At 44.3% G+C, this 20,122-nt stretch overlaps 1 protein-coding gene across 8 annotated transcripts in view; it reads left to right on the plus strand.

The window, feature by feature from the left end:
* Positions 1-20,122, plus strand: part of Tiam1 (TIAM Rac1 associated GEF 1) — a 366,772-nt gene that overhangs the window by 74,386 nt on the left and 272,264 nt on the right. For all 8 annotated transcript variants that reach the window (XM_071615093.1, XM_071615094.1, XM_071615092.1 and 5 more), the window contains one exon: positions 12,332-12,384. The gene's annotated coding sequence lies outside the window, so the exon portion shown is untranslated. The remainder of the gene's footprint in view (positions 1-12,331; positions 12,385-20,122) is intronic.

Here is a 20,122-nt window from a genome sequence, read left to right on the forward strand (position 1 = left end):
GTCTTCTTGAGTACATGACCAGCTGTCATAAATCAAAACAGTGATTTTATTGGAGGAATGTAGAATTTTTTCTTAGAAGACTTGGGTTGGCTTTCCCTGCTTAACAGTCCTTTAATGATGGCCAAGTGTCTTAGTGCAACTTTCTTTTTTAAGACTGAGTAGTTGTAAAGAAGAGAAGTGTATTTAACGCACAGTTATGGAGGCTGACGAGGCCAAGAACATGGTGCCAGCTCTGGTGAGGGCTATTCCTGCTCCATCATGACACCGAGGAGGGCATCACATGGGGAGACAGAGCCAGTGTGTTCAGCTTAGGTTTGCCTCCTTTTCTTATGAAACCACACGTCACATTATGGGGACTCCCCCAGGTGACCATATGTAATCCTCATGACCTCACAAGGCTCCACCTTCAAATACCATCAATATAGGAATTTGAGGATTAAGTTTCCAATACATGAAATTCTGGGGACACCGTTGAACCATAGCATCAAGAGACATTTCTTACCATAGCATCAAGAGACATTTCTTCCCTCCACAGGGAGGTCTGTGGGATTTGCAAAGATGATGTATTGTTGGGACTGTGTGGCTCAAGGCCACTGTGGGGGCTTGAAGGGTGATAATGAATCACCTCATTCTCCCAGAATTTAGAGCCAATTGGTGAATTTAGCACAGAACTCAGACAGATGGAGGTCAGAATATCAGCATTGTTACAGACAAAGCTAGTTGGAGAACAGGCTTAGAGGGCCAAGGGGGCTTGCTCACCTCCCTCCCCAGTTGCAAGGCTGCCAGTCCCAGGAATAGGATGCTTGGCTCCCAGAAGAGAAAGCCTGGTGGGTGCTGGGCCCTGGGTGCTCAGTATCTTCTCCCAACCTTGCCAACCGGGAAAGCCCTCTTCCTCCTGGGGAAGCATGAATTACAAGATGTATCAGAGAGGTTGTGTTCCTTTGCTAGAGCCGCAGTAGCACAGTACCACCACGGAGGGCTTAAAGATAGGACTGGAGATAATTTAGTGTTTACATTATCAAACATTAATAATGCAGTAGGCCGGTGTCCTATTAAGAAGAGGAAGAGACAAGCACTCTCTCTCTCTCTCTCTCTGAGTGTGTAGAGGAATGGCTGTGTGAGGACAGAGCTAGAAGGCAGCTAGCTGACTACTGGCCAAGAAGAAAGGCCTCCCAGGAAACCAACCCTGCTGCATCTTGGTTCTAGACTTTCAGCCTCTAGAACTGTGAGAAAACAAATCTCTTTTGTTTAAGCCACTCCGTTCTGCGGCATTTTGTGATAGAACCCTTCTGTCCTTCCTTGCAACAGTGACAGCCGTGCGCTCTGTAGGCACACCCCAGGTCAGGGCCAGTGTGCCTGCCTTTATGCTGCGCAGGGCAGGGCGGTGGCTCCCTGTCTCCCCTCTCCCTCATCTGTGCCTTCATTTGATGGGCTGGGTGACTGAGGACGAGAAAGCTTAAACCGTCTGCTCCAAGCCCGATTGTGCATTAAGCAATGAGACCTGGGGTTGAATCCCAATGCTCCCAGCTCCCGCTTGGGTAAATCCAGGACAAATATACTTAATATCTTAGTTAAAAACGCAATTCATAGTGACATGTGGATGTCATTGACTTGCAAAGGAATGAGACAAAGTGGGTCAGTGACACACTGCACTGTTTTGTGACAAATGTAGGTTAACTGATTTAATGGAAAACCTCAATCTAGCAATAAGGGGACTTGAAAAGCTTAAGCCCTGGGAAAATCTCCTCCCATCCAGTGAGGGCTGGGATAGAATACATGCGTTTCTTTGAGGCTGGACCTTTTATCAGCAAACGATTTGCTCTGTCTTGAAGTTAAAAATGTTGCTTTCATTCAGAACTTACTGAACAGATGCCAACTCTGTACCTGTCTTTGTGGGCCATTAAGCACCAAGAGCTAAAATGAATAGTTGCTGTCCTAAATTAGCTGGTCATGTCCTGGGCCTGGCTAAACGGACAGTGGCAAACTGTATTGTAGGTATCACCTAAAAGGGCACAGGGATGTCATTACAGAATGCCATGAGACTCTGTGTTAGAGCATCTCATAAATGGAGAGTAGTCATCATGGATGGCGTACCTGAAACAGGTGGTTTCTTTGGGCAAAGCGTCCCGTGGGGAATGGTGTTTTAGGCAGAGACAATATTAAGTGTATTGACATGGAGATGTGGGGTGTTAGCCTCCTTGGAAGACTTTGTACTTACACGTATTGCCCTTGTATCTCCTTTCTTCTTTCCCTTTTTTCCCCTTTCCTCTTCCTTCAGTGGTGTGTTCATTAACTGGCTTCCTGGGGTTAATAAGAAGGCCTCATTTGTAGTGTGCTGATTTCCATGATGTAATTTTTTCTGTCATGGTCCACAAAATTCCTAAAACTGTAACATTGATTGCAGGCCTGTATAATCACATACTAGCAGACCACTGTCTTCCATCATCCATCCATCCACCCATCTATCATCTACCCATCCATTCACCCATCCATCATCCATTCATCCATCCATCCATCCATCCATCCATCCACCCATCCATCATCTATCCATCCATTCACCCATTCATCATATGTCCATCCATCCATCCACCCACCCATCATCCATCCATCCATCCATCCTTCCATCCACCCATCCATTATCTATCTATCCATCCATCCACCTATCCTTCCATCATCTATCCATCCATCCATCCATGCACATAGTTTTTATCAAACAGAAATATGTTACAAATTTTAGAGCCCCTTTAGTCAAGTCTTCCTGTTTTATAGCAAAGAAAACTTCCATTTAAAGAGGAGACACAACTTTTTTTTTGTGTGTGTGTGTGTGTGTGTGGTGCTCGGGATTGAACCCAGGGCTTCACCATGCTAGGCAAGTGCTCTACCACTGAGCTACTTCCACAGATCTTTTAAAGTCTATTTGTTGGACTGAGATTAGGATTGTGGTCTCCAGCATTCAAGTCTGTAGCTGCCTCCCTTACATAAGGAAACCACAGGCTCTGATACGGCTTAATAATTACCGGGTTGGAGCACTCCTCCCTCTACTTGCACATATGCAGCCTGACAGTTCTAATGCTCATGGAGATGCCTTTGTTGTCCCTTGTCTCAATAGTTGTGGGTTCCAGCAAGCTCAGAATTCTCTTTGCAGGTGGTTCAAAATGTCCCTGTTGAAATCACTTTCTTCTCCCAGTATGAAGTGGAGCTTCAAAATCTACTTCGAAATCTACTTGACTTTTAATATTTCCTTAGTCTTTAGTATTTCCGGAATTAATTTATCTCATTTTTGTGTGTGTATATGTGTGTGTGTGTGTGTGTGTGTGTGTAATATAGACATTACTCCTTTGGGACCCCAGGGTAAGCCCGCCATTTGTGGGCACCCTGTTCGTGTTGGGCTGCATTTCCTTGGGCATACCTATGGGATTGGAAAATCTCTTTCCTATTTCCTGGGCCTCTAATAGTTACCTTGGAGTTTGGGGAGAGATGAATAATTAATCACAATTTTGGTGTTTTTAAATTGTTGTCAAATCAGACAGGAAGGATGATTTTTTAAAAAATATTTATTTTTTAGTTGTAGTTGGACACAATACCTTTATTTTATTTACTTATTTTTATGTGGTGCTAAGGATTGAACCCAGTGCCTCACAAATGCGAGGCCGCTGAGTCCCAGCCCCAGCCCCGGAAGGATGATTTTTTATTATTGAACTTTATTTTGAAGCTTTGGACAATGTGAATGGTGAATATTGAAAGCTCCAGAGAATTCCATTTAAAACTATCATCTGTATTATGGCTTTGAATGAGAAAGCAAGTAGATTGTGTATTAGGATGCTGTTTCTGTACAGAGTAGTCAAACAACTGGTGGTGGGGAGTGGAAATAAGGGAAGCCCGGAGTTGAAGAAAAAACCCACTTTACTTGTTTCTTTATTGTCCGGGATTTTTTTTTTTAACATGTTTAATTACAAGTCTGTAATAAAAGAAATCCAGACTCAGCAGAAAGCCTGGTTATATTTTAATGGACTCATCCAGGCATGAATAAATTTTCTATTGCCTTTTGAAGACAATTTGCCATTTGTCCAATGTAAAGTTTACTTGTGTCTCGTTTATAAATTATTACTTAATAATCCTAGAAACAATTAATTTTGGTTGTTAGAAAGTTATAATGGCCCCCAAAATTCTTAAAACTGTAACATTGATTGCAGGCCTGTATAATCGCATACTAGCAGACCACTGTCTTCCATCATCCATCCATCCATTTACCCATCCATCATCCATCCACCCATCTATCCACCCATCCATCATCTATCCATCCATTCACCCATCCATCATCCATCCATCCATCCATCCATCTGGTTTAACTGAGCATAGGTATTCAAACCTATGCTCAATTAAACCAAAAATCTAACCTTAAACTTCACTGCGAGTGAACCCTTCAACTATGAATTTTTATCAATTTTTTTTAAGGAGGTTAATCATCTATCTGTATGTACTGCCTAATCTGGTTATTATTCAGAATCCCCAGCACTTTTTCTCCTTCTTCTTCTCTTCCTCTTCTCCTTTCTGCTCATCCTTCTCTTCTTCCCCTTCCTTCTTCTCCTCACCCCTCCATCTTCATTTTGCAATGGTGGGGATCACACCCATGGTCCTGTGCATGCTGGGTGAGCACTCTCTACTGCCGAGCTCACCCCCAGCCCTCTTTAGCACTTCTTGACTTTGATGGTCTTTGCTGCCTTGAATCTGAACGTGGAAAGTCATGAGATTTCCCCACCATCTCAGGAATGGCGTCATGTTCCATGATTCCAGCCACCCTGCCTTCCCTACTCTTTCCCCTTAAATGAGCTTCTTTCCTGAACTTGGCAGTTCCATTCTCATCTTCAGGATGTCCTCTGGTGTTCCAAATCTTAGATTAGAACAATAAACTTAGTTCCATTCTCTGAGGATTTGAGCATTGGAAAAGGCAGGGAATGTGTGGATATTGTACAAGCAATAGTCAACTCAGTTTAAAAGTCCAAAGTGGAAAAACAAATGCGACTTCTTATTCAGGCATTTGCAAGCTGTTTGCCTCTCCTAACTGTTTCTTATAAAGAGAATTTTAGGACACGTGTGGACTAGGTAAATGAGATGTTATTGATGCAAAGCACAATTGTGATTATGCTAGTGGATGAAAATAGTGCCTCTGTTTCACAGCTAGTAGAAACCTCCCACTTATAAGTTATTAGGTTAAACCATATAAATTGCCAAATTGAGCTACCAAAAGGGCAATTTCATCTATTTCCACCTAAGATAGTCTATTTGTTCAATTGTAAGGCATGGGAAATATGAGTCTGCATTAAGATAGGACATGAGATGCATGTGCCCTAAGGAGGCTGGGCACTCTTATTTATCTGAACCTGTCTCTAATGGTTAGTGTTTACTTAGTTGACACTTGGTTGTTGACTCACTAGCTTTCAGAAAATATCTAGAGCAAAATTGGTTGCCTAGCAACATGTTCCAGCCCAGGAAGGTTGGAGAATGGGTCAGTGATTAACAATTATGTACAATCAAGTTTAAGAATGCACAGCAGCCTTCCATGTTCATGCTCTGACCACCAGGAAGCGTCCGCATTCTGCTGCCCCGGGTTTATGACTATTGTAAGTGACTTTATTTGCAGTTGTGATCTTGACCTCGCAGGGACACTGAAGAAAAACTGTTCTGGACTGAGTGAGATACGCTTATGGTGCCCTGTGTGCATCAATCCATTTTGCAGAAGCATCTAACATCATCATTTGGTTTGGTTGCCTGTCTGGATGCTCATCGCCCTGGAAGATGAAGAATCTGGATATTTATGATTGTTGTTGTCTCAACAAATTGGCCCCTATTAACAAATCTGTAATTTACTAAAGAACAAGTATGCCCAGAACGAGTGACAACAGCTCTTTCCCTCAGCCCAGATCATTCTTTCAAGAATTTCCATATGCAATGTGGACAGTACTTTCATTCTCCCTGAAAGTACCCAAGCCCTTCATCATTTCTCTTCCTTCTGTTCCTACATAAGACAAGACAAATTTTGCATAATCCGGTCCTTACTTCATCTTTCTGTCAGCACAAATATCAATGGTGTAAATCCTGCAAATGACAGTAGAGCTAGGAGGCATTTTTATAACTATGGCAAAGCTAATAATGCGCATTGCATTGTTGAGAATCATTGAGTTTAATTGGCTAATCAATTTTTAGGCCCTTTCCATTTGTATTTTGTTTAATCAACAAAAATAAATCGCCCTGCCAACCTCAAAAGATCCAAGTCGGAGAAGAGTGGTAAATATTCCGTTTGTCCTGCCAAAAGAGCTTTCCCGCAGAAATGTCTTAATTGAAGATGATTTATATTCGGAAGTGCTGATGTTTTATCATTTGTCTGAAGAAGGAAACAGCTGTGTAAGCAAGCAGGCTTGCAGCCGTTTGGGGCATTGTTTTTGACATTTATCCACACTCTTTATCCCTCAGATGTTTATATAAAAATGACCTTCCCTAGCTTTTCTGCTAATGATCAGACACCGCCTCGTGCCGTAGCTGTCCAAGGTTCTCTGAGCTTATCGTTAGAGTCAGTCTTTGCGGAGGAGGTCTGTGTATCCCAGGCCTCTTCCTCCTTCTCCACTGGAGCTTTTTGACTGTGGTTCCTGCTCGTTGAGCATTTGGTAGAAAGTGGCTGACATCTTAGTGCTGGAAGATGGGCCACGTGAGTGTGCCCCTGTGAAGTCGGCAGATGCCTTGCTCAGTGGATAGGAAAACATCACTAGTCCTAGCTGGCCACAGGGTCTCGGGTACCCAAGGGCTTTAATCTAGGTGGGTGACACACTTTCCGAGAGTTGCAAGAATTTACTTTCTGCTTTTGCAGTCTGCTTGATGCCCCAGGGAAGATTAAGAGATGCAGAAAAGCATTTATTTCATGCCTACACAACGTGTTCTCATTGCTCACAATAGTCCTGTACAGTAGCTACACCCCAGATAGCTGGGGACGAAGAAGGGGTTCAGAGAATTTCCACGCTAGCTCGCAGTCACACAGCTTGTGGGGGGAGGTGGCGGCTGTCCTGCTGATCTGTCATCTCAATTTACTGGCTGGAAAAGACCACTTGCTCTCCCTACACACAACTTCACCAAAATAGGTGGTTTGCAGGGCTTCTGGGTGCTATAGAATAAAAGTGGCCCAGGTTTGTGGGAGCTTGTGGGCATAGAGCTTCTCCAAAGAGCTTCATGTGTTAATTCATTTACTCATTACTTGCTCACTAGCTGCTGCTATCCTCATCTTACAGGTGAGGAAACTGAGGCACACTGTGGGTGGGGGACTGGCCCAAGGCCAGGTGACTAATAGTTGAGGGAATCGGTATTTATGACCAGTTGGTCTGACCAGAGCCCACGTTCTCTGGAGTCTACCTTTCATTGAATGTGCCCTTGTTTATTTAAAAATCCTCAAGTCTCCAAGGGTAGCAAGGAGCAGCTAAAATAACAAATGAAAGGAAGATATAGATTGAGCATCCTTGGTTAAAAACCCCATACACTCCAACATATGAAACTCTTTGAGCCCTGACCTGACACTCCAAAGGGAAAATTCCACACCGTGAAACCTTGTATATAATATGTATAGGAATCAAATTAATTTCCTGCTTAGACTTGAGTCCCAGTTCTAAGATACCTCATTATGTATATGCAGACATTACGAAATCTGAAAACAGCCTAAAATCTGAACCACTTCCAGTCCCATCTTGGGCAGGGGTCACTCAACTTACAGTGATGTTATGGAACTCTAGACTTCGTTACGAGCAAAGGAGCCTACAGATTCCTCCACAGCCTTGGTTCTTGGCTTCTCTGGTGGCCTTTGACAGCATCAAGATCCAATATGTGCAATGCAGCGACTTCCTAACCATGTTCTGTAGGTCACCAGCTCTGGGCAGCCTGTGGGATGGTAACGGTCCAGCAGGTGCCTGCCACTCAGCAGCCCCACCCACAGCAGCATCCATGGTACCAAGGGCAGGTGATTCCTGAATGGAGTGAGGGGTGAGGGAGAATTTCCACATTTGTTGGAGCGGGAAGGCTTGCAGTGGCTCAGATCGATTCATACACCATGACGATTAAAACACTTGCGGAGAACCAAGTTCTGATGAGGATCCCGAGCCAAGCCTTGTTTGGAACATTTTGCACATATTAATCTCTCATCCCCCACCGATCCCATTAGCTCCATGCCGTTATTATCCCCACTTAACAGATGAGAAAATCTATGTTACATGTGGAGTCTAGTGAATTTTGGGAACGTTAAAACATGCAGCACATCTCAGGATCAAGGACGTGACGTGGTAGCTGGTCCGTGGGCTTGTGATGCCAGCATTTGGCAGCTCTTTGGAGCACAGAGGCTCTTTGTTAAATGGCCCTTAGAAACTGGCTGAAATGTGCCAGGCATTATGACAGCCTGCATTTGTTGAGTTATTTCTGTACACTCGACACTATTCTAAGAACTTTGCATGAATTTAGTTAATTCTCATGAAAACACAGGGACTAGGATTGGGATTATATCTGAACGACAGATGAAGAAACCAAGTCACAGATGACATAACTTGTGCAAGGCCACCCAGTCAGTCCTCTGCAAGGCCAGGTGTCAATCAAGGCTCCTGAACAAGGATCCCAAGTCATCCTGGCCTTCTGCCTTGGAGTGAAGGACCTGGTACATCTGGGAAGGGACCGCAGCTAAGGAGATGGGCGCAGTCCTGGGGCTTCAGGTGGATTAGAGTTTCTGGACCCTCAGGAGCCATTGTCCTTTGGCATCCATTTCCTCAGCCTCATCACCTTCTGTTTGTTTGTATCTGACCACCCAAATAGTGTAGGAAATAGAAGACCCCTGGTGAGGATGGAAAAACAGACCCGGGAAGGCATTTACTGAGTCCAAGGGACCTGACAAAACACTTTTATTTTCTATCAACCCCACAATGGCCCTATGAGGTTGGCATTGAAGGATCATCTCTTCATGTTACCCAAGGAGAAACTGTAGCCCAGGGAGGGTGTGCTACTTTTCCTGGGTCACACAGCAGGTGCTGGCAGACCTGGGCTCTGGGGCCACGTGTCTGTAAAGGCTGATTATTGCCTAGGGCGAGGTCATCTGTGCACACTCCTAGACAACCTGGACATTTCCTGTATGATCACTCTGCTATTTTGCTGTCTCCAGCGTATTCTTTGCTTCCTGGTTTTCTGCCTCGATGTTCTCCCATGTCTCAGTAGGCTGCAGGTTTCCCAACAGGATGAGGTTCTTCCTCAGTCCCGGAACTGTTTTTGGAACTGTTTTCAGGATTGCTTGTGCATTTGAGCACCTGCTGAGCTGATGAGCTTTTCAAATGTCACTTGATTGTTGGGAGGGAGCTGTGAGTGATTTGCAGGAACACACTGTCCCAGCTGCCTTCTGGGGCGGGTGGCAGTGGGCTGTGGGCTGCCAGGGACAGCGGATCCTCCTCCAGTCCCAGCCCCCTTGGCGAGGGAAGCGGTTGTGCTCTTGCCCCAGGGCTGACCTAGGTGCGTACCATCTGCTGCGCCTCTTTTTTTTTTTCCCAGGGAAATGTGGCTATTTCTGTGCTTTCCTTTGCAACATTGTCTCTTAACATCATTGGTGGTTCATTTTTGAGAATCCAATGAAATTTTAAACCTTTTTCTTTCTGGATTTCTCTTAGAAAAATGCAAACACACAACAACGGCTTTTTAGGACTGGGGCTTCCATCGACACGCTCACCATCTGAGCATGCTTGAACGCCCTGCCTTGTCCCAATATACCAGGAAAACTATCTTAAAAATTGAGTTCTCCCTGGGTTCAGTGGCACACCCCAGCAATAGCAGCAACTCAGGAGGCTGAGGCAGGAGGATCACATGTTCAAGATCAGCCTCAGCAACTTAGCAAGGCCTTAAGCAACTTAGCAAGACTCTGTCTCTAAATAAAAAAAAAATAAAAGGGGCTGGGGATGTAGCTCAGTGGTAGAGCACCCATGGGCTCAATCCCTAGTACTGCTGGGGGGAAAATTGGGCTCTCACTTTTCCTGCCTCCATTGAAGGCAGATATGGAAAACTGAATTTCTGATTCTCGCCCTCCTCTCCACTGTTGCCCTAATTTCTTCTTGGCTTGTTTTTGTCCTTGAACTCACAGGGCCCCAAACCTCCCACTTCTGCCTCCTTATTAGCTGGGACTAAAGATGTGCGCCACCATAGTCAGCTTTCCACTGCTGTCAGTCAAAGTCTGAGTGGGAAAATCCATGGCACACTCAAACAGGTGACCAGAGAGTTGGATCAAAGTGTCATGGAGTTCAGAGAAGCAGAAGGGAGAGGGAGGTATACTGGGGTTGCAAGAGGAAGCCCTCCATCCCCTAGAACTGAAGACAGAGGGAGCAGGTGACCTAAGACAAGCCATGACCTATGATGGACAGGCCCCAGGTGACCCAGAAGCTGGGAAGCAGGGGATAAATGCTCCTGCTTTTCCTATCACCTTCCTCATTACTATCACCTCTCCTCATTACTTCTACTGGGACATCCCAAGGGGTTGCAGGCACAGATCACAGTGGACAAAGAGGGTGAGTCCCCTGAAGGGTAACCCAGGAGTAGTTAGTACATCACCCTTGCAAACCGAAATAGCCCAGTGCAGTCAGTCGGCGCATTTGAGGGCCTGTGGCAGCTCCTGTCATCCTGAGGTGCTCTGCCTGGGGCCTGAGCATCACGGGAAATGGCTTAGTTCGAGCTAGGGAAGTTTTGTAATTCCGTTAGTGATTGAAAGCTTCCTGGTTTTTATCAGATGCTTTTAAAACCAGTCCTCCCCCCTTCTCCTATCTTGTCATTACAAGGCCCCTTTGAAAGGCTCATTGTTCCTAGTGACGATGAAGCAATCTGCGTCAATATCACATGGAGTTGTATTAGTTTCTCATGCGGCTTTCATTTGGTACCCTTATCATTTGGTACCTTGTTGTATAGAATGGGACATGTTTTGATTTTTGTAAGACAGGGAAATTACATGTGGGGAAGCAATTGAGGAATGTGCAGTATGACATTCGGACACCAGGTGGGCCCGAGGCCTCTGGGTTTGGGGCTGGGAAGTCCCCTTTCAGCTCCTTTGCTTCTGCTTATACTTCCCGTGGCCTTGGGCTTTGACTCTAAGACTCAGGACCTGTTTCTAAGCTCGAGTTGCCATTACTGACAAAAGACTTGTATCTTACCAAACTCCAGCCAGCTTCTCTGAGCCTTCTTTTCAACCTGATCCTGTCTCAGGGCCTGCCAAGCCCAGTTTTAGCAAGAATCCTGCTGGATCGGTTTGGCAAGAATCTCCCACCCTTGATAGCTGATCAGGTTCCCCGTCCCCCACCTCCACTGTCTCAGTCCTTGCCCAGCCTTCAGCAAGAATCCTGAGTGGGTTTAGCAAGAATCTCCCTAACTCTGATGCTTCTTTTTTAGCAATTTCCCATCCACTGACCCCTCTCTCTGGTCATAAATCCCCAGAGAGCCTTTCTGTGTTCCTAACTGAAGTAGCCTTGACATCTACCTTTGACTGAGTAAATGCCTTACCATTTAAAAACAGTGTCCAAATAATTTTTTTTTTCCTTCAGCATAACCCACTAGAAAACCACGGATTGTTTGGAATCCCCAGGACGGCTTTTCTTAGGTCACCCAACACTGAGAGCTATGTGGGGCTCACTGTCCCTGCAAGGGCCCTCGAGGGCTGGTTCTCATTGTTAAGAAGCTCAGCCTTGCTCTCAACTCTGAGATCTGATTTTTCATTTTTACTTGATCTTAATCCTGCCTTTCCTTGAAACGTGTTGCTTCCCTGATTAAGAGAATTCACTAACTTTTACGATTTTAATCACCTTAATAAAAGTGAATTTGTATTGCTCTTCTTGTGCACGTGTGGGTTTTAAGAGATGGAATCTGTGTGTGTGGCTCAGGCTGGCCCTGAACTCCTGGGCTCCAGTGATCCTCCTGCTTCCACCTACCAATAACTGGGGCCCCCTACAGGTGTGCCCTAATGTGCCTGGCCTTTTCTTGCTTTTGTTAGCAGCACTCTGAGCCTCGCTGCACCTGTGTTGCTGATTTGGGGATATTGCTCCTCTAGGAGGTGAAGGCAGGGTGACTCCACTGAGGTCGGCTCCGCGTGGACTTTATTCAGCATCCTGGGTCACTCTGCTCAGCTTGCACTTCGCCATCCTTTGCTTCCTTCCTCTGCTGCTAGCTCTTGCTGAAGCCTCCTCTGACACAGTTCTGTGAATGACGTGCTCCTTTTTTTGCCAACGGGAAGAAATGCCTGGACTTTGCAAAAGCTGCTTGTCACTCAGAAGTCTTTCCTTTTACCTTCTAGGTTGATGGCTGCATTCCCAATGTTCACACTGTTGGAAGCTTGACCTCCCTGTGGTGAGTAGTTCCACTCTCCTAGGTGCCTTGTCTCTAGAAAATTCTAGGACCTTCATGGGCATAGACAGAAATTTACTTTTTTATGTATTTGTGCATCATAGAGCCCCAAATCTGTGCTTGGTGTTTGCTGGTTTTCACTCCTGTAATACATCATTCATGGGTGTATGTGAAAAGCGCCTCCTGGGAAGGGGGAGGGCACGGGGGTAGGAAAGGCAGTGGAATGAGATGGACATCACTACTCTAATTACATGTGTGAAGACACGAATGGTGTGAGTCTTCACTGTGTACAGCCAGAGATATGAAAAATCGTGCTCTATAGGTGTAATATGACTTGTAATGCATTCTGCTGTCATATATAACAAATTAGAATAAATTAAAAAAAAGAAGACGTTACAAGATGATGTAGGAAAATCTGAGATGTGTAGCCATGCTGGTAGGTAATGGGAAATGTACACGGGATTATATTTTCTGATAATAAACAGAAAATATCTATTTAAAAAAAAAAAAAAAACAGCTACTGCTGCAGAAACCAAACAACTGAAGTCATCTGGATGTTTGCCTGGAGAATCGTGGGGTGTGGATTTAAGAAGAAAATCAAATACATTGTAAATCTTTCACTGTGACTCTGAAAAGATAAGGTTCCTTTGGTTAGGCACCCACGCAGTGCTATTATCCTGTAAAACTGGACAGTCATTCATTTTGTGGTATTACTGAATACTCATGTTCAGATTTCCCTTATCATCTCATGATTACTTTTTCATACTTTGTTAAAAATACCTCAGTGTCATCACAGGATCTAAGCAAAGTGCCCACTGCATCTGGTCAGTGTGTCTCTTGAGTCACATTTCATGTGCTGGTTCCCGGCCCTCTCTTGTTCCGCTTGCTGTGCATTTTATCAGAAGCTGGTCTTTTGTCTGTACAGTTCCCACAGTGTCGATTTTGCTGCCAGCATCCTTGGGCTGTCATTCAGTATGCTTCATTGCCTCCCACATTTCCAGTGTTCTAAAGCCTGGACCAGAGAGATTCAAGTTCAAGTTTGGGGGCATATTTCATAGACGACGGTGTGACTTCCATGGAAGTGCACATTCCGCCTCTTGTTGAATTGATGTTCTTATTGACTTGTGTTGTCAACAGCATTCATTGTTGGGCCATGAAATACATTACTTTATGAAATGAAATTACTTTATGAAATGACCTTATGAAATATATACCATTGTTTATTAAAACCTTATGGGTTTCATTTCACCCCATCATCCATTGTTGGGGTGCCCTTCAGCATTTCTCCTTATGGTTTAAGCAGCCATTGGTGTGCTACGATGGATGTCTAGATCTGGCCTTTTCTTTAGGAATTACAAAAAGGTGATATTCTAATTGTCATTTCTTCTCTATGTATTAGTTGGAAAAATTTTATAAGAGAGATTTTACTTACCTTTCGAAATTTTTTTATCTAGTTTACATATGCAAGCAGAATAATGGCTTGATTCTTGCCTTTTATTTGCACAATAATGAGTTATTTCCATATCATCCTTCAAAGATGATCAAGGGGCTTTTAAAAAAATATTATGAAATTTGGTTGGTTAATAGAGTTGACATAGGGGTGAAGATTTCGTAGAAACTTAGTAAAAAAAAAAAAAGACCCTTTTAAATTCCCACAATAAGTGTTTCTAGATAATAAAAGAAAGGAGGGAAGAGAAGATATAAAGTAGATCAAAATAAACTGTGCTAGAAAATAAGATATATTTTTTTTAAAAAATAGCAATGCTCAGAAATATTCCAGGGAAGATAAATACAAGGAGAATTAATTTACTTTTAGGTACTTATTTACCACCTATTCCTCATCTATCTCAGTTTTAGGCATCAAGGACAAAAAAACCTGTCCTCAGGGGGTTTACATTCTACTGTGTGTAAAGATAGAAAATAAACGAATGAGGATGTAAACAGTATGGTATATTGAAAAACAAAGATAGGAAGGGCAATAGGGTCCCAGGGTGTCCTGGGGTTTAATATAGGGCTTCTCCAAAAAGACTTTTGAGCAAATCAAGGTGGGTAGGGGGCATAGTTGAGATAAGGTGCAAAGGTCCTGTGTTTCAGGTGTGCTCAGCCTTGTTAAGGAGCATGAGGGAGGGGCAGAGAGAGCTAAGGGGTGATTAATTAGGGAGCCCATGAGATTGGGGCAGTGGGTTGGAATCAGAGTATGCAAGGCTTGCAGACCATTGTGGGGACTCTGGGGACATGGGATGGACATGATCTTACTTCCTTTTTAACACAAGAATATACTATGCGGAAGGGTCAAGGGCAAGATTAAGAAGACCAATTAGGAGGTGCCAGTCAACTGGGTCCTGGTGATAGAGCTGGGAGAGGTAGATAGATTTTGGATGTGTTTTGAGGTAGAGGTGACAGGATTTGTACGGTATGTGATGTAAACCCCATGAGGACAGGGTTTTTGTCCTTGATGCCTAAAACTGAGATAGGTGTGGAATAGGCGGTAAATAAGTACCTAAAAGCAATTGCTGTTTCAATTGTGTGGGAGAAAGAGCTGTCCAGGAGAGTGAAGAGCCACGTATTTGGATGAGAAGGCTGACAGTGGTCAATTTCTGCTGTTCTGGGCCCTTCTGGGCCATTCAGCAGGTAGGAGTTTCTACTGGGTTATTCATTCTGGAGTGGTTTATGAGTTGCTGCATGGAATTCTCCCCTGGTGGACTAGTTATCTCTTTCAGCTCAGTGAACACAGCCTGTACCCCATCCCTGGCTCTGCCGGCTACCAAAAGGGGTGCTGAGCCAGGCCATTTGGAGAGATGGCTACAGAACTCTGGTGAATGCTGGTTTCTTAGACGAGCCCCATGATCGAGTGGAATTTGCTTCTGTGAGGAGAAACCCTTATATCTTAAGAAGTATGATTGTTGAGAAATGATATCTACGTGGGTATGCTCCACGTCTTGGTGGATAGATTCAGTTCAACTGAATCTTTGCTTATTAAGGTGTTTTCTTAGGTGAGTCCTCGGGGTGCATTGGCTTCACCTCTCCTTCCTATCACTCTGACGACCATAACAGGACTGCACAAATTATACCTGCCTGTTTTACTAATAAAGTTTTAGTGGGACACAGTGACACTCATTCTTTTACCTGTGATCAATGGCTGTTTTCCTGCTACAATGACATAGTGCTATCACAGTGCTTTCACAGATCATACTGGTCCACAAAGACTAAAATATTTACTATTTGGCCCTTCACAAAATAAAAAGTTTTCTGATCTTTGGGGTTGAAGATAAGCTGAGGTTGAACAAGGCTCTGAAGCTAAGGATCACACAAAATATCACCAGTCTAAAATATCACCAGTCTTCTAGTGAGAATATGAAATTTACTGCTTCCAAATTGTGGCTTAAAACTATTAAAATGATTCAGTTTTCCTTATTAATTTTTCTATGTTAGATGCCATTATCCTTAAACAGTCCTCCTTTGGTATCTGTGGGCGATGGGTTCCAGGAACCCTCCCCCCAAATCCCAGGATGCTCAAGTCTGTTATATAAAATGGCACAGTGTTTACATAAAACCTACCCACCCCCTCCAGTGTGTTTTAAATCGTCTCTAGATTGCTTCTGATGCCTAAAAATGTGAATGTGGTGCAAACGGATGTTACGCTGTATTGTTTAGGGAATAATGACAAGAAAAAAAGGTAGTATATGTTCAATACAGATGCAACCATCGAAGGGCCGTGACCCACAGATACAGAAGGTCAACTGTACTTGAGAGGAAATGTATTTCAGCAACGCCAGGCACACATTAAATAATGGGGTCATTTTAACTTTGTCAATGGTAGAATGCCACCATCCTGAAACTCAGCATTTTGATGTCTCATTTGTCACCTCCTTTTCCTTGGATAGTGAAAAGCTTTCTCTTCCATGTGAATGTACTAGTATGTGGTTTGCCTTTGATCAGGAATTCTGTATCCTTTTAATATCTTATGCTGAAGGTTTTCAAAATAAGGAGACTTGCATTCCCCGCGCCCCCAGTGGAACTCAGCTAATTTTATCTAGGCTATTGCTTTTGTCTTTACCCTATATTGTATGCTACATCATTATGGATGACTGTGGAATTCTTCGTGTGAAAAAAAAATTGAAATAGGTTTAAAATATAAAGGACTGTCCTTAATTGCATTTTAATGTAATAAAAACCAGAGCTCAATTATTAAAAATGGCAGAAGAAAAGAATTGAAACAGTAAAATTGCTTAGCAAAGAGTCTATTTCATAGTGCATTTGGATATAATTGGTATCATAATGTGTAATTAACAATCTTTCTTTGAAGTGTGAAGCTTAAGTTTGGGTGGAGAGGAGACCTCTGAGGACCGGGTGATGTCTGAATTAGTTTTTACAGTAGCACTTCTGAATCTGTGCCCAGATTGTAGGGTCTTGATATCTGCCTTAGTTTTTTTTTTTTTTTGGTGCTGGGGCTTGAACCCAGGGGCACTTAACCACTGAGTCACATTTCCAGACCTTTTAATTTTTATTTTGAGACAGGGTCTCACTCAGTTGCATAGGGCCTTACCAAATTCTGAGGCTGGTCTCAAATTTGTGATACTCCTGCCTCAGCCTCCAGAGTTGCTGGGATTACAGGTACCATCCATGCCTGACTCTGCCTTGATTTTTTGGTGGTTGAGAGAGAGTTCTGCCCGATAGAGGATTCTTCAACTCTCGTCAGGGAAGAGAGGAGAGGGCAGACTTGTCAATTGCAGACTGCTGAAATTTCCTGGGGACTTGGAGGTGACCAGGTGGAGCCCCCTTCTTGCCCAGGTAGACGGCTGAGCTGGAGCCTGGAGCTTCAAAGCAGCTGAAGACCTTCCTTGGACAACCTGGCCTCAGGGTTCTTGTTGCTGTTGTAGTTGAAAGTAATGAGTTCAAGGAAAAGCTCTACAAGGAAACACAGGGGAGAGAACAGGCCCCTAAGCATGCAGCCTGAGCCTCAGTTTTTCCAAGCCCCACTCTTGCTCTGATGGCTCCTTGAAGACTAGCAGACCAGAACTCTCAAGAGCCCTGGGAGGGAACATCCCAGTCGGCTATATTCCCTAATCCCTTGGCCCAGAGTGCTAGTGGGTGCTCTTCATTGCCCCCTGGTGGCCGAATGCCACAGCCCTAGCCTTCTGAGGCAATTTAGCCCTGTGACTAACGATGGTGAAATCAAAGGCCACCCAGAACCATGTGGGTAGGGGCTGGGGGGCTTGCCCAATAGCCTATGAGAAAGAGACCGCTACTGCTGAAACGTTTGGGATGTCTTTGGAAATAACTTTTAGAGTCTGTAGATTCTTCAGAATAGCTTGGCAACTCTTTCTCCTTTGGGGTGGGTTTGATTTTCCGTCAAATTCTTATCACAATTGCCTGTCAACTGGTGTTCTACTTTGTTCCTGTCTGCGCAATGTCCATTCTCCACAGAGACGCTAGAGATCTGAGGTGCTCTCATGCAGCTCTGGGGACAGAATGGGTTCTTCAGTTGGAGAGGGTCTGCTAAGTGCAGTTTCCCTGGATGGCTTCATGGAGGAAATAGCTCAGATTCAGCAACACATGTGGTCTAGCTGGGTAACAAAACCAAACCCATGCAACACGTTTTCCTTGTCTGACCTCCTGTGTTGGGGTGGCCCACTGTGGAGGCATATGACAGGGTATGGCTACCTGTCCTCCCAAGGTTTGAGACCTCGGCAGCCTTCCCAGCGTCCCCAGCACAGTACAGTTTCGCAGTACTGTGGGGCCAGGGGACTTGCCTGTGTCTCAGGACAGCTGCCATCCTGGGCTGGGCTCTTCTTGGTGCAGCAGGCTGTCAGTGTAGTGGGATGTCTGACAGCATTCTTGCCATCTGCCCAGTAGATCCAGTATGCCTCCCTAGCAGTGACAACCAGAATGCCCCCAAACATTGCCACATGCCCTCTGGGTTGAAGACAACTGGTTAGATGTCCACGAGCTCAAGTTTCTGCCTTCTTACCATTTTCTAAAATTGTTCCCCTCGTACTGAGGATAAGATCTGCTAACGTGTAAGAGAGAGCCTTGAAGGACAGCGTGCTATTCAGATTCAGACATGCCGATGCCTGTGGGGTGTTTTGTAATCTGCTCTGTGGTTCGGTTTCTGTGTTGTCATGGTCTTATTTTCCCTTTGTATTTGCCAAGTATTTTTCTCCCTAGCCAAATGAGGATGTGGTTCTTTGCTAACGCATTAAGTGTATTTGGTTCTTAAAACCCCAGTCAGAGAAGGTCTTGGCTGGAAGAAGTCTGGAGGAACCTTTGGGCCAGGAGTAAATGTCCTGTTAATGTCACCATCATCTGTGTCATGATCTCACTCAGTCCTTTAAGTGAGAAAACCCTGTAAGGCCCAAGACGGACAGTTCTTCCCCTGTCATGGTGAACGGCAGGGCCAGGGCTGGCTGGGTGTTTCTGGGGAATTTCCTTGCACTTCTGTTTTCTGGGGAGGTTGGTGCAGCCGTGAGCAGAGCTCTCCACCTCCCTGCTGGAAGCCTGACCCCGAAGTGCCACTATTCTGGGCTCACTGAGGATTTGCTAACAGAAGTTTTTTTTTTAAAAAAAGAAAGAAAGAAAGAAAGAAAAAAAAAAGATCAAGGAAGAGATTAGTGGAGGCAGAGAAAAGGAGGGAGCCAGGAGTCTCTTAAACTGCCCAGACATTAAGATGGAAGAGGGGAACAATGGCAGACCTTGGGGGGGGGGGGTTGAAAGGGAGGAGGGATCTCTGGGTAAAGGAATTGAACAACCAAAGCAGACAGGTAAAGCATGGGATCTTGTTTTGGATCCTGATTTGACCAAAACAATGAGAGAAAGTGGGACAGGAGAGAGAGAGAGAGAGAGAGAGAGAGAGAGAGAGAGAGAGAGGAGGGAGAGGGAGAGGGAGAGACATCAGTATGGTGAGTTGGTGATATTTATTGAGGATTTTTTTTTTTTTTTGATTGGACCTGAAAAAATAGTACTGGGGTTATACTTTTAAATCCATCTGTTCTAGAAATGCCTTTTGACATGTTGGCGGATGATATACTCTGATACTTGAGGTTTTCTTCTAAGTAAATAACCCAGCGGGTGGAGAGAACAGTGAAAGAGGATTGAATGGTTGAAGTTGGACGGGGGCATGTGAGGATTCTGTATTCATCATAAAACATTTCCCAAATGGAAGAAGTTTTCAAAAATTGAAAGCCAGTCAACGGCAATAGATCATGACCTTCTTGGCAATTTAAAATAAAGAACTAGGGGGAGAAATTTGCCATCCTTTTAATCTTCCCTTAAAGAGAATCTCCTAAGTTCTGTAGATGCTTCCCAGTCTCCCCAGCCTTTGCCCCGAGTGACAGGTGGATGTGGGCACAAGAGCCCTAGGAGCCCGCCTCTCCAAGTGCCAGATGAGACCTTCTGTGCCAGTGGAGAACTGTGGTGTCCCTGGGTAGTGGACCATGAGGGGATTCCTCCATAAGCATCCTCTGCCCGCTCCACTGCCAACTTTTTTTTTTTTTTTCTGAGTATATTATTATTTAAAAAGCACACAGGTAATACATGTGTCTTGTAAAAACCATGCAGGTAAAAGCGAAAGTCCTTCTCTTTATATGTCTCCTCTCCCATTAATTCCATTGCCTTCTCCACAAGTAACCATTTATAATAAAAAAGATGATGGGGTCTTTTCAGATCTTACTCCGTAACTACCACCATACTGAAGTTTTTTCAAAAAAATTATAACAAAAAATTTTTTAAAGCAAATCACAGT

The sequence above is a fragment of the Marmota flaviventris genome, chromosome 8 (assembly GCF_047511675.1).
Source record: "Marmota flaviventris isolate mMarFla1 chromosome 8, mMarFla1.hap1, whole genome shotgun sequence".
NCBI classification, from domain to species: domain Eukaryota; kingdom Metazoa; phylum Chordata; class Mammalia; order Rodentia; family Sciuridae; genus Marmota; species Marmota flaviventris.